Here is a 15,493-nt window from a genome sequence, read left to right on the forward strand (position 1 = left end):
TACATAGCATTACTGCGCATGGAACTACTTTTTCTGTCAAATTTGTTGTATAACATGATGTTTTGGTGCTTAATTTGTATAATGATTACCTAATTTGATGTTTAATAGGCTTTTCCTGAATCCCTTCTTAATATCCAACATATTCACTTATTCAACAGGTTCTGCCGGCCTCTTTATGTTGGATAAGTGAGACTCTACTGTACATTTATAATCTTATATTATCTGCTTAGAGCTGGATTATATGAGGCCCCTTCTACACAGCTGGATAAAATGCACACTGAAGTGGATTACATGGCAATGTGGAGTCAAGATAATCCAGTTCAAAGCAGATAATATAAGACTCTAAATGGGTTATATAGCTGTGTGGAAGGGCCTTGAGTCTACACTGCCATATAATCCAGTTAAAATCAGATAATCTGTATTTTATAGGCAGTCTGGAAGAGGCATAAGTGAGGCCGAACTCTGCCTGTCCCCTGGGCCGAGTGGGTTGCTAGGAGACCAAGTGGGTAGAGCTTAACCTTCTAAATAGCAGCAATTGGATAAAAACAATTATTTCTCTCCCTCTAATTAGGACTTTATTTTTCTTTTCTTTTTGTTGTATCAACCTAGAGGCGTGGATGATGGGTTGTGTTGTCAAATTTTGAGGTTGGGGGGCCTTTAGTTTTGTTGTTTTGTTGGTCGCCAGGATTCCATCACTCTTATATATATAGATAGAGTTCAAATTTTATTCTTATAAAATGACATTCTGGTTTTTACTATGCTATCGTTCATGAGGTGTGAACAGCAGATAAAAGCTCCTTTGTTCTGGAAATACCAAAATGTACTTGGCCAAATTGCCACCCAGATTCAAAATTTTAACTGAACAGCCCACAAGGTGTCAAAAAGCTCCTTGAGCAAGTAATGCACCAGCAGGTTGCCACCAGGAATGAGGATATCACATCTGTAATCTCCTTGCAAAAGATTACATCAAGAATGGATTAGAAAGTATAAGACGCTGCCTTGCTGCTTCCGATCAAAAGTTCATTGTTTCCAACTGTGCCTGCCAGATGCCCCAGACAGTTACCAAGGCTGGCAGGACAGTGATATGGATTGCCTTTTTTCTCATCACAGTATCTGGGACTAAAAGGTATATTTTCTTCATTATATTTGTATATCATCCTTTCCCCAGATGTCAAAAAATATGAAATGCTGCTCTCATGTCTCCATCCAAATTGAGCAAGGGTTAATTTATTTATTACAGTTTTATTATTTATTACAATATTTATATCCCGCCCTTCTCACCCAACAGGGGACTCAGGGAAATTTAATTTTCATTTAAATTAACTGATCAACATAAAATGTAATAGTACTTTCCTTTCCTTAAGATCATATAAATTCTCTGCCTTTTAAAAGACAATAATATAACTAATAATTAAAATAAACCAAACTAAATAGGTATACAGTTGGGTTTTAATAGGAACGTAACTTGAGTTCTGGGACCTGCTACAGATGCCAAAGTATTCATATGTTCAGGTCACATTATATACAGTGACATTGGAAAATGACAGCCCTTATATAAAATGATGGACAACCTGCTGAAGAAAACCTGAGGATCTGTGGATTGGCAAGAGGTTACAGTACGGGTGCCTACACATCAGTATAGTGCTTGGTGCACAGCAAAACCAAGGCTTGCTATCTGTAGGAATTAAATATTATTTTTGAGCAATGGTTGCTTGGCTCTGCAGGCCTGGAGCTCTCAGATATGGTGGGCCAGCTTTAAAGCAAAACAATGTATAATATATCCAAATAATATGAACAAGTATACAATTATTAAATAACATTGAAAGAGAAGAAAAATCTCTAGTCCATTTCTTGTAAATATCACATAAAGAAAATTCACAAGGTTATTGAAGTTGGAAAGGTTATTTGAAATCCCCTATCATTAAACTCTGCACCATATTTTACTAGGGTGGTTAAGATCTACAGAATAATATTGTAATCCACAAAGCAAACTTTAGCCTCACATAACTACACCTCTAACCTGTTTGTGGTCTTTCTTATACAGAATATTGGAACATTTTCTCAATCACAGGGAAAAGTATCTCATCATGTCGAGAGATCTCTCCAAAAAACAAACTGTGGAGCTCAAGACATTTCAGACATATGGAGTGACAACACTATTACTCTTCCCATGCTTTGACTCTCCCTCAATCTCAAGTGAGAAAACATTTGGGTTTTTTTGCTTTCATATAGAAAATTAACACGTAGTACAGATCTGCATTTCTACCCTTTTGAACTGTGATGTTGGGGGGAAATTCTGAGAGTGCCTTGGACTGCAAGAAGATCCAACCAGTCCATACTCCAGGAAATAATGCCCGACTGCTCACTGGAGGGAAGGAGGCAAAGATGAAGTACTTTGGCCACATAATGAGAAGACAGGAAAGCTTGGAGAAGAAAATGATAGGGAAAATGGAAGGAAAAAGGAAGAGGGGCTGATCAAGGGCAAGATGGATGGATGATATCCTTGAAGTGACTAGTTTGACCTTGAAGGAGCTGAGGGTGACGACGGCTGACAGAGAGCTTTGGCTTGGGCTACTCCATGAGGTCATAAAGAGTTGGAAGCGGCCGAACAAATAAACAACACAACAACCCTTTCTTAAATTTCTCCGTCATATATCCCATGGGCTGATCCTAACAGATCTTTCACAACTTCTTCACTTAGATTTCTCTTCTGATTCAATGAGAAGGTAAGAGAACAAACGTAAGGGACACAGAGCAGTTCATTTATAGTTCCTACAGAGTCTTTCATGCAAGCTCTTTTCAGAGTCAGAACCCTTTAGCTCTGATAGCAATTAAATCATATCATGTGTCTTACAGATATTCCCTGGGGACGGGGGGGGGGGGGGAGGAATGGTGGTGACCAGTGTGGTAAACTGGTTTGAGAATTGGATTTTGGGTCTGGGGTTTTCTTGGCAAGATTTGTACAGGGAGAGACCAGCCATAGAAACCTACTGAGTGACTTTGGGCAAGCTTCAAAGGAAGGCAAAGGGAATGGAAATCCACCCTCCTCCCCCAACAAATCATGATAGGATCATTTCAGGGTCACTGTAAGTCAGAAATAACTTGAAGGCACACATGTACAACACGTTAATAATGTCTATATAATTATATCACTGACAAATCATTATTCTGTATGCCAGGCAGTATACTATTTTAAAAACTGTTGTGACATCCAATTGTGTGCTCATAGTCTTACAAATACACTCTGGGTTTCACACCCAATTAATAGTAAAAGATACTGTTCTCCGAAGAACACTAAAGAAAAAAGCCAATAACTATAAATGACAGTTTTGAGAGTACATATCATTAAGATCTTCCTATAGTACAGTTTTACTTATTTTCCCCATGTGATACATGCCTTTTATTATAGTTTGTAGAACAACATCTTTTGACAACATCCACTTAGTCATTTTTACAAGGTTTTTGATTATACACAAGAGAAGAAAAATATATAATGCTCTTAATATTTGTTAGCCTCATGGAAAATAGTGAAAGCATGTACAGGGAATATGTCATGTCTTTATATCATACCAAGGTCTCCTGCAAGGAGTAATATCCCCAATGAATGCCACCCCTACTATAAATGCAACCACTGACAATTTTAACAATCCAAAATCATGTTTTAAACCAGTGATTCTCAAACCAGTCCTCCAAGTGTTTTGAACTTCAACTCTTGTCTTGGCCAATGGTAAGGGATTCTTGGAGATGAGGTTCAAAACACATGGAAGACCAGAGTTTGGGAAACATTGTTTTGAACTAAAGCAAAATTTCATAAAACTACATGGACATGGTTGATGTGGACAGGTAATGGCTAGGTTTGTGTTTCATTTATTTATGTGCTTCTAACATTCATATTCCACCCAGATGAGGTTCTTATGGAGAGTGCTGATTAAAAAAAAACTAAGTTAGAGCAAATAGCAAAAGTATGAGTCAGCTGTACAAAATGGATATATATATATATATGCCACATATGCCCCATTCTCTGCAAATTGAGCTGCATCAACAGTAAAAAAAAAGCCATATTATGCTTTAAATATGTGAACAGCAAGGACATCTGCAGTATATTTACAGTAGTCATCACCAATCAGAGTAAATATATTTTGCATACTTTCTCTTACTGTGAATTGTGATTGAGCAACTCATTTTATTCATGTCATGTGGTGGCAAATTAAACAGTTAAATAGTTTTATACTTTGCCTGTAGAAAATGCCAAGAAAACAGTTATGCATCTTGTATAACAGAGAGCAACAAGGAGAATATTACACTATATTGAACAAAGGTGGTATTCTATTTTATTTTGATAATTACAAGGAAATGGGACACAGAGCAGTGGTTCCTGAACATGCGAGCTGGACTGTTAATTAATCAGAACAAATTACGAACAATGGAAGAAGTTACACTATACCAAGATAATACAATCACATAGGACAGTGTGGTCCAACCTCTAGTTACCCGAGGGCCAAACAAACTTTAGTATAGGAATGTGAGGACCAGAGACATTCCATAAAGAAAACAAATTATATAATTAATGTTGAATTACATAATTAAAATATTAATATTTAATTACATAATTAACATATTTTTCCAGTAAGAAGGGCAAGGGCCAACAAAAATGGATTGTGGGCCGCAAGCGGCCCATGGGCCGCAGGTTGTACCACACTGACATAGGAGATGAAATACAAAAGAAAGAAACCCTGCTGTCTTTTTCTTTCATTTTTCTTTGGTGTTATTTTAAATTTCATTTTCTGCTGGCTGAGTGGTATATTTCACCTAATGGAAATAATTTATTAATGGACCCTGGCCAGGGATGGCAAAGAGTAATTTATCTTTTTCCTTGCTGTCCTTAACATGGTTTAGGAGACTCTCTGGGACAGATTCTCCATGTATTGAGTGTAAGGCAAATATCTAAAAACTGATTCCATCCTATTTCATTGTTGGATTCCTTCTACCAGTAAAGGGACATACACAATTCCTGAGGTTTCTTCGGCATAGACAAATTAATGTTGTATTATATTATTTTTTTTCCGTGTCAGGAGCAACCTGAGTCGCTTCTGGTGTGAGAGAATTGGCAGTCTGCAAGGATATTGCCCACATGGATGTTTTTACCATCCATGTGGGAGGCTTCTCTCGTGTCCCCGCATGGAGCTGGAGCTGATAGAGGGAGCTCATCCGCGCTCTCCCCGGGTGGGATTTGAACCTGGCAGCCTTCAGGTCAGCAACCCAACCTTCAAGTTACAAGGCTTTATGAATATGATATGATATGAATAAGGAACAGTTCACTTAAAGGCACGTGAATAGTTAGACCTGTCCACAAATACCATAGTTTCTGGCACCTAATAATGCAAACTATCCCCATTTAAAAAATCTTGCCTTATTGAACTGTGGAGATATGAAACAGCTAGATCTGTCAGAACACACTCACACATGCAAGTCATCACTTTAGGGGTTGTGAGGAACATCCAAATGTTCCTCACCAAACCTAAAGTTTGGAACCTAAAGTTGAATGGGCACAGGGAATTACTTGATTAATAAGAGTTTATGAATGAGGGTAATGTCACAGTTAATAATAAATAATAATAATAATTTGTTTCTTATAACCCGCCTCCATCTCCTCAAAGGGACTCTGGGCGGCTTACACGGGAACAAAGCTCAAGGAACAAGAAGTTCAACATACAAATAAAACACATTACAAAATAAAATATTGAAATACTTAATAGGACAAAATAATTAAAGCATCCTAAAATAAATCACACAACATCATCATTACAGAACAAAAGTGGGACCATTCAAATTGCATGGCAAGGACAGGCTTGTGCAAATTTGAATAATAGGACCAGGACCCGGATAAAGTTCTGGAAACCGAACAAGAGTAATTTAGGACCGTACAGTGATAGTGCAAAAGCACATTGAAACATCTATGTTTTCAAGTTTTTGCAGAATGAGGCCAGGGTGTGTGCTAATCTTAAGTTTTAAGGGCTGAGAAGTTTTTCATTATATAAAGGGCATACAGTTCTCTATTTTTGCTAACAATGTATTGATGCCACAGCCAGCATGCAAAGACTATATACTCTATCCACAATGTACCCTTCCTGATCAGGCTTATTAAGAAGAGCTTTGTGGATTCTACCCAACTGCTTATCTTTCATGGAATACCACTATATGACTTCCTTATCCAGAAGTTCCCTCCTTGGTTGGAAAATAATATGGAGATCTATCTTGCTCTAGACTGGCCATTCATGAGCCTTGGCTCTTTCCATTCATGATTGTCAATAAAGGCAGCAATAATCCCATCCCCAATAGCTTTTCAAGATTGGCTAAAGCCCAGTAAGAGGGCAGGGGATCAGACCCAAGAAGACAAGGGTGCTGTTAACAATTTGAAGAACAAGATGCTTAGCCTGTTTTGTATTGGAGTGAAAACCTCCATCCACCAAAATGATCTGGTTCAAGTTGAAACACTGGATGTTCAAATATTATCCATAATATAAAGCATATATCACCAGATAAGACTTATGAGCCAACTATGTCCTCTACCAGACAAAGATAACTTTGACAGTGTTATTTGTGTTTTGCCAAGTTCTAGGCAACCAAAAACACTTTTATTTAGGTAAGATATTAGATATTAACTGGTTGTTTCAGAAACTTCAATTTCATTGCTATGTTTTAAATTAGTGCTATTATAACAGGGTACTTCAATTATTTTGAATGTTTTAAATATAAATAAGTAGATGATAAATGACAAATAGAAAATCAGACTTGACTACTTTAGTATTTGTTACAATAAACCTCCCTTGAAGATGCCTCAGAAAGCAATAAATTTAGATTACTAACTACAACTAGCAAATTTAGGTTACTAACTGGAATTAGGATTATGCCTCAGCAGTTCTTAAACAACTGTGGTGGCTAAATGGCACAAATCAAAGCATCTAGGTAAAGGTAAAGGTAATTTTTTCCCCCTGACATCAAGTCCAGTCGTGTTCGACTCTGGGGTGTGGTGTTCATCTCCATTTCTAAACCGAAGAGCACACATTGTCCGTAGATGCCTCCAAGGTCATGTGGCTGGCATGACTGCATGGAGCGCCATTACCTTCCTGCCAGAGCGGTACCTATTGATCTACTCACATGTGCATGTTTTCAAATGCCTAGGTTGGGAGAAGTTGGGGCTAACAGCAGGAGCTCCCCTGCTCCTCGAATTCGAACCGCCAACCTTTCGGTCAGCAAATTCAGCAGCTCAGCGGATTGATTTACTTGCCTTTAAAACTTCCAGTCTTTTGATCCTTGGAGATCCAAAAGATCTTACCCCAAAAAAATCTCATTTGTGTTTGGTCTTATAGACCACAGTTGACAACTTTAGCAAATTTGGAAAAAGAAATGAAACCAAGTTCAGATCTCTTTCAAAGAACAGGAATGGAGAAGGGGGACCCCTCTGGAATATAACTCCAAGAATCTCCCTGATAGCAATGCCTGATGGGGCACTCTGGAAATTATGATTCCCCAAAGTAACTTTTCAAAGCCCTGGCAATCATCACAATTCTTGAATTCTGTTAATATCATGCCTGCCTATCTGGGCAATTATGCTGCATTTAGAGAAATTATACCAGATGGGAAGAATAAATGTCAGAAGTGACCTAAAATGGTAACATAGGAGCCTCATATGTGGCATCATAAAAGGCAGCTTTGCCAAGTTTCAAATGAGTCTCCTTGTTGTAACATTGTTAATCATTATATAAACACCCTAAGTGGTATAAATCTCTCACTAGAGGCTAAATTAAAAGAGTGAAAATGTTTCTACTTTAATGAGTTTGATTTGGCTACTACAGTATATAATGGAATGCTCTAGGAAATGGCCTGCAAACCAATTATGCAGAAACAGTCACCCAAACACACCCAAAGAACCCCCCAAAAACCCCAGTATAATATATAGAAATCAATCCCTTGAAATGTACATTTCAGCCAGAAAAATGGACAAAGGTAACATGGAGAGAAAGCAAAGAACATAGCAGAATAGAAGAGTGGGCAACCTACAGATGCCTTCATCTTCATGGTTTATCAGGGGATTAACTCAGGGTATCACAGTGAAAACTGTCGTCGTCTCACTCGTTCAGTCGTTTTCAACTCTTCGTGACCTCATGGACCAATCCACGCCAGAGCTCCCTGTCGGCTGTCACCGTCCCCAGTGAAAACTGTAGTAGGTCATAATACAATCTGCCTGTTCAAAAGGCTATCAGACTATAGCATCAACTCATACTGTGTCCAGTTCAGGGCACCGCAATTTAAGGGAGATGTTGACAAGCTGGAAGGTGTCCAGAGGAGGGTGATTAAAATGGTCAAGAGTCCGGAGAACAAGCCCTATGAGGAGCAACTTAAAGAACTGGGCGTGTTTAGCCTGCAGAATACGATAGCCATATTAGGCACAACATAATTCCTAACTTCTTTGCCTGCTATCTAGACTGTTGTGTAGGCAGCAGTGTGGAAGTCAAGGATGAAGAATAGCTATGGGGTTGTTTTACAGGGCTTCACATGTAGGAATGTGTCGAAAATGTCGTAATCTTTCTGCTCATTCAAATGAGGTGGAAGTGCTCTAAGATGCAAGGATATTGAGTTAAAGATCCCCACAGAAATTATGTGAACTGTATATTATGCAATCTCTTCAGCCTATCCTTTTGTTTCATTATAACTGCTACCTAGGAATGGGGGGTGTTTATGCCTGAGGCTCATTTAATCACTTCTAAGGTAAATATCTTTAATGATTTCTCATGAATGTCATTTAAAATGACTATAACAGCTTTTCACTTCTGTAATTATATGCTTTGACTTGTAACTGACAAAAAAACCCCCAATCTGTAATTGCAGTGGAAAGCCAATTTGTATTGTGTTCGCTTAAAATATAAAGAAAAAACAGGTGCAAAAGCAGAAAGCTACAGCTAAAAAGTTGTGAGAAAGAGAATTCCTCTTCCTAACATAAAATAAATTGCACATGAATGAGAATGAACAAATGGACTACCTCCTAAACCTAATAACATTGAACTCTCTGATTACATAACTTTAGAGCACTGGAAGTTGCCCTCTACTGAGTCAGGCTCTTCAGATATATTATCGGCTATGACTAAAGGGAACAAATCAGCTATGTGGTTTACATCCTATCTTGCTTCAAGGTTTGTAATGAAAGGTGGCTTACAAACTTCAACTAGTGCTTCTTTTGTGATAGACTAGCAATTCCTCCCCCACTTTTGGCAGGGACAATAATTATGCGGTATTATTATTGTATTTGCATACTTCCTTTGAAACTTGCCACAAACTCCTAACCTACACAATAAGCATGAGTCCATGGACCAATAATTTAGAAGGCTCCCATAAAACATAATTAAATATACTTTTTGAAGAATAAATTAAACCAATTATACTATCAATACAACAATCAAATGTTTTAAAAACACCAAACTAAAAATAAAATAGCAGTAATACAAAGTCCAGCACATTCTTTTTAAACCAAATATTTATCAGGCAATCAGCTGCTAAAGACCTGCTAAAGGGACTAGACTAACCTATTTGGAAAAGCAGCTTCAAAATTCGTAATATTTTCAAAAAGTGCACCTCTGAAAGTGGTGGGACTGACAGAAGGTTTCCACAAAGAAAGGTTTCAGGCAGGAATCCTTCCTAGTCTTACTGAGAGGTGGTCTGTAATATGGGTTCCAATCAGACTCAACCCTACTTAGATTTCCCAACCAGATGAACTCTCACACGTTCAGGGTGACATAGTGCTATACAAATACAGGCAGTTCCCAAATTACAAACATTCAACTTACAAATGGCTCATAGTTAAGAACAGGGGTGAGACAACAGTAAGTAAGAAAACTCTACCCCTTGGTAAGGAAAATCACTCCTGGAAGAGTTATCATGAGGAAAAGGTATCTCCACTGAAGCTTTCCCCTTAATCCTCAACAAGACAAATTTTTCAAAATCCAATTATCACAGGGACAGAAAATAAGGTCAAATCTTTTGAACAGGGGCACAGACAGCAAAACTAACACCACAGAGGTGTTAATCCTTCCTGATGCCCCCAATAGTGCAGCAGATTAAATAGCTGACCTGCGTTGGAGGTTTGAATCCAGGGAGTGAAGCGAGCTCCCACTGTTAGCTTCTGCCAACCTAGCAGTTCGAAAATATGCAAATGTGAGTAGATCAATAGGGACCGCTCCAGCGGGAAGGTAACAGCACTCCATGCTGTTATGCCAGCCACATGACTTTGGGGGTGTCTACGGATAACGCTAGCTCTTCAGATATCTAAATCTTGGAACTGCACTTCAAAAAATGTTTCTGTTCCAACTTACATAAAAATTCAACTTAAGAACAAACCTACAGAATCTATCTTGTTCATAACTTGGGGACCGCCTGTAATGCTAAAACAAACATTAGTTGATTATTGTGTTCTTTGCAAAGGATAATTTCTATTATTACTGAACTGAAGCAGGATATGCTGCAAGATACTGAAAATATGGGAGATGTATGTCTGAATTTCTACAATTGAAATTATTAATGTTGATACTACCATTTTAGTGCATTAATCCCAAATTCATTTGTATGCATAATTGGTGTGAAAGCCCAAATTAGTTCTAATCAGGCCAAATTTCAGAAGCAAGGGCATAGCAGTGGTTCACTTATTATCAGATGTTGGTTTTATCTTTGATCAGCCCATTATTCTTCTCTCTATATCTACATAAATCTGTGATGAATTATGTTTTAATGTATCAATATCTCTATCTATCTATGCCTCACATTACATTTTCTAATAATCTATAGCAGTTTTTCATTATTTGCTTATTGTAATAGCTATACAATGTAATTGAACTATTAAAACACTGCACTGAAATTCAAAGGCTATAAACACACAGATAACCGTGCAATTCCACTGATGCTTAGTTAAAATTAAATCCATTGGAAGTTTTGCTATTGTCAAGTTAACTTCAACTCATGGTAAGCCTATGAATGTGAGCAGGGCCGTAGCCAGAAAATTTTTTCGGGGGGGGGGGGGGTTGAACCCCTAGCACCCCCCACCCCTGCTACAAACCTGTCAATATCTGTTTGAGATAGTGCCTGGAGGGACTCTTAATGTTTTGCATCTCATAGATTTAGCATGGGGATTTGGTTAACCAGTTAAAATTCATGAGTAAACCAGGTTTTTTTATAACCTGAAAAATTTCCGGGGGGGGGGGGGGTTGAACCCCTAACCCCCCCCCCCCTCGCTACAGGCCTGAATGTGAGATGTTAAGTCTTGTAAAGTCAGGGGCATGGCTTCCTTGAATAAGTGTATTCACCTATAAGGCAGTTTTCTTATTCTCCTGTGATATTCCTATAGTTATATTGGGTAAAAATAAAGATTTAGCACTATTGAGTACAACCAAGACACAGTGTCCTAACTGTGGCCTGATCTACTTGTATGGTCCTGTTTCAATTACCTTGGTACCTTCATAAAGGACATGGGGCACATTCAACAGAAATCACATCTTATTGTGCTCCATCCCATATTAGCATTAGCCATTGCACTGCTATGAAACTAACAATTGCTATTCCTTTGGCACAAGAAAGCTGATTATTTTTCTCGGTCTGATCAATCAAGAGGGGAAATGGTCAGCTTCCCCAAGAACTGTCTCCAAGAACCATCATAATCATCGGATGCCATACAGGGAGGGATAATAAACCCTACCATGTAGGCACAAATCACATTTTGGAAAGGGATTAACATACAGAGAGGTTAGATTGGCACATTCCCTATTATTTTTCTGCAAGCAGGTGAAACCATTTTTATTGCAATAGGCCTTTGAAAATATGTTTCTATAAAGGGGAATGAGCTAGGCTTTTATTTGTTTTTTAAACTGATTTACATTTCTAACTGGCTTTAATGTTATGATGGTTTGATTAATTTTTATGCTGTGAATTTTTAACTATGTTTTATATGGTGATTTTTTTATCATGTCAGAAGCAAATTGAGGATACAGAAATAATGTATTTTTAAAAACCCACAAAGTTAAAAACTTGGCATTATGCTAAATTTCCTCTGACCAGAAGCTGGCCACTATGAGTGTCTCTGGTGTCGCTGTAAGAAGGTCCTCCACTGTGCATGTGGAGGGCTCAGACCGCATTATAGTAGGTGGTTTGTGGTTTTCTCTTCTCCACACTTACATGTTGTGGCCTCCACTTTATAGCGCCATTTCTTAAGATTGACTCTGCATTTCATGTTGCCAGAGCACAGTCTGTTCAGCGCCTTCCAAGTCGCCCAGTCTTCTGTGTGCTCAGGAGGGAGTTTCTCATCCGGTCTCAGCCACTGATTGAGGTTCCAGATTTTAACCTGCCACTTTTGGACTATCGCTTGCTGAGGTGTTCCTGCGAGTATCTCTGGAGATCTTAGGAAGCGGTTTCTTGATTTAAGTCATTGGCATGCATATCTGAACAGAGGATGGCTGGAGATGTCAATGCTTTGGTCCTTTCATTTATTGGCTGCTACTTCCCAATGGATGTCAGGTGGTGCAATACTGGCTAGACAGTGTAATTTCTCCAGCGGTGTTGAGCGTAGACATTTTGTGATAATGAGGCATGTCTAATTAAGAGCCACATTCACTGTTTTAACATGGTGATATGTATTTCATACTGGGCATGTGTACTCAGCAGCAGAGTAGCAAAGCACAAGGGCAGATGTCTTTACTGTATCTGGTTGTGATCCCCAGGTTGTGGTGGTGGTGTGGTCGTGATGATATAGTTAGGTACATCTATGCTGTTAGCTTTAAGTAATTAATGGAGTGATAAGAAATTTTATATAAATATTGAAGCAGCAAACACTTTTTAAAAACGAAACACACCTCCATGCCAGAAATCTTAATACAAAGATTTAACAGGAACTTTCCATAGTTTGATTGATACACATATTGGCTTTCCTATATGCATGAAACTGGTTTGTGTGACGTGATTCTATGGAAGACTTGCAACCACCCATTTTTATAGGGAATGTCAGCTCCAATCCCTGTAACTCTTTCTTGGTTACTTCTCGATAGGTATTTTCCGAACACTAATCACTAGGTTGGGTCACTAGGTAGTACTAGAAACCCAAAAAGTAAAACAAAATTTAGCATTGCCAGAAAGAAGACAGATGCCTTGAAATAAATTGAACTGATATCACTTAGCAAAGCATGCATACTTAACATTTTCTAGCATTCTTGCAGTCATTATGCTGTATAAAATGATTATTTCCAAAACAGCATTACTGTGAATTATCACTACTGCTGCCTAGCAACCAGCATTATTTTTTGAACACGGAGCTCTATAAACTAGTAGTATCTGGAATTTGTGCAAATGAGCATTCATTTGTGGGATGAAGAGACACATTCATCTTAAAAATCAGACAGAGATAATGTAATGCATTTAGAGAAACAAAGCAATGGCAACCATTTCTGTACATGTTAGTAAAATCTTATTATTATTGCCTTACCTAAGTATTTTAAAGCGTGGTTCTGAGAAACTGCCATTTCTTTATCTCTCCTAAAGAGTATGATGGTTTTAACATGCTTTGGCATTTAAGAAATAATAGAGTTTTTATTCAAAAAAGAAGTTTTGTAATGCAAAGGTTTCTACCATTGCTGTACAGAGCTCCTGTGCTTGCAAACGTCCTCATGAATTGAAGCAGTTGTTATGAAGGTGAGATATTTCATTTGAGAAACTGAAATGTGAATTTCCAGATTCAGGAGTCCAAGTCCAATTCATAATAACCAATGCCCCTTTCCTGCCACTTTTCTCTTTCCATTCCCAGTTCAAAACATGTCCAGCACAAGTTTGAACCTCCTGGAATACCACTGATTGCAAGGGCTTGTTGGGTTTCTTTACTCGTTGCAATGTATAAAAAATTAATTTCTTGTCATTACTCATTGCTATGTTTTAAAAAATAATGTGATATATTTAGTATATTTCAGTTGTTTTTCATTTCTGATATTGGTGGAAGGAACAGAATTGACAGAGAAATGGCATAATACCTTTTTTGAAGTCCTGTCAAAACAGAGCCTTGCCTTTTTTCATTAAATATTTCCTTATGTCCCTCTTGTACATAAGGATGGAGAGGTTCAGGAAAATGAAGCGAATTAAAACAGAACTCCAAATTGAGGTGAGTCAGAATCTGTTAATTCTGGACTAAAAAATGGGGAGAGGGAGGCATAAATATTCTTTGATTTTCATGAAAGTCTATGGTACTATATATAATCATATTTATTTGTGGACTGCAATTCAAATTCAAATCAAGTGGCCTCCAAGATAGTCCAGGGCAAACTGTGCTGTTTTCCAGTCTGCCAATCCAAAAGATTACAGTGGGACTCGCATCCACTCAGTTTTGGTCCAGGACCCCCTTGTGAATGCAGGTGGATGCTCAAGTTCCAGAGCATGCAGTGGTATAGAAAAATGGTGCCTCTTATATAAAATGGTAAACAAATAAATACCAGAAGAACCTAAGGATTTGTGAAATGGTAGAAGTGGCAGCAGGGCATGTCTATACATCAGCATGTAATAGTGACCACAACAAAATCAGTGTTTGCTTCTTGGACTCCCCCCCCCCCCCCCCCACACACACACACAGCAAATATTTTGAGGTGAGATTGGCTGAATCCTGGATGCCAAACCAATGGATACAAAGAGCTGGCGGTACTTGGATTTTGGCCAAGTTTGGATAATGCCGTCTTTAAATGGCTCACGATGTATTAAGCTATTGTGGTGTCTAGCTACCATCCCACCCCACCCCCCAACATGGCTCTCCTCACTCCCAGCATGGGATTGGTGGTAAAACCAACCAATCGGGTTCAAAACTGTGGTTCAATCTTATTGGCTGCTAGGGGCGGACCTGAGAGAAAATCTCTTCCCTCGGGTCGCCAGACATAGCATTTAAAGGGGGCTGCCTGCGCCTCGCTCCTCAGTTGCCTTCCAGCACTCAAGGTGAAAGAGCGGAGCGAAGGCAGCGAAGAAGAGCTGTGAAGATCGGAAGAGCAGGAGGAAGAAAGAGGAAGAGGCAGCAGCGATGATGTGGTGGATGGTAGCAGAGGTCGGCGTGTGGCTGAATCGCTGGGCTGAATGGTGGAGGCATCTGTCAGATGAAGGGCTGGAGTCCCCTTGTAAGGGCTCTTTAAGGTAAAGGTAACGTTAAGTCTAGTCGTGTCCGACTCTGGGGGGTGGTGCTCATCTCCATTTCTAAGCTGAAGAGCCGGCATTGTCTGTAGACACCTCCAAGGTCATGTGGCTAGCATGTCTGCATGGAGTGCCATTACCTTCCCGCAGAAGAGATACCTACTGATCTACTCACATTTGCATGTTTCGAACTGCTAGGTTCAGTCAGCAAGTTCAGCAGCTTAACGGTTTAACCCTCTGCACCATCAGGGGCCCCCAAGGGCTCTTTAGTGTCAGCCTTGTCAGTGGGCACACACTAACAGAG

The 15,493-nt window shown here is 38.9% G+C and overlaps 2 protein-coding genes across 6 annotated transcripts in view; one reads left to right on the forward strand and one right to left on the reverse strand.

Moving 5' to 3' along the window:
- The window catches only part of LOC134295681 (uncharacterized), a 183,758-nt gene extending 168,706 nt beyond the window's left edge, over window positions 1–15,052 (forward strand). Inside the window, exon 3 of the transcript XR_010002302.1 lies at window positions 15,042–15,052. The gene's annotated coding sequence lies outside the window, so the exon portion shown is untranslated. The remainder of the gene's footprint in view (window positions 1–15,041) is intronic.
- kif26b (kinesin family member 26B) overlaps window positions 1–15,493 on the reverse strand; it is a 384,274-nt gene that overhangs the window by 59,097 nt on the left and 309,684 nt on the right. The gene's annotated exons all lie outside the window — the stretch shown is intronic.

The sequence above is a fragment of the Anolis carolinensis genome, chromosome 1 (assembly GCF_035594765.1).
Source record: "Anolis carolinensis isolate JA03-04 chromosome 1, rAnoCar3.1.pri, whole genome shotgun sequence".
In the NCBI taxonomy this organism is placed as follows: Eukaryota; Metazoa; Chordata; class Lepidosauria; order Squamata; family Dactyloidae; genus Anolis; species Anolis carolinensis.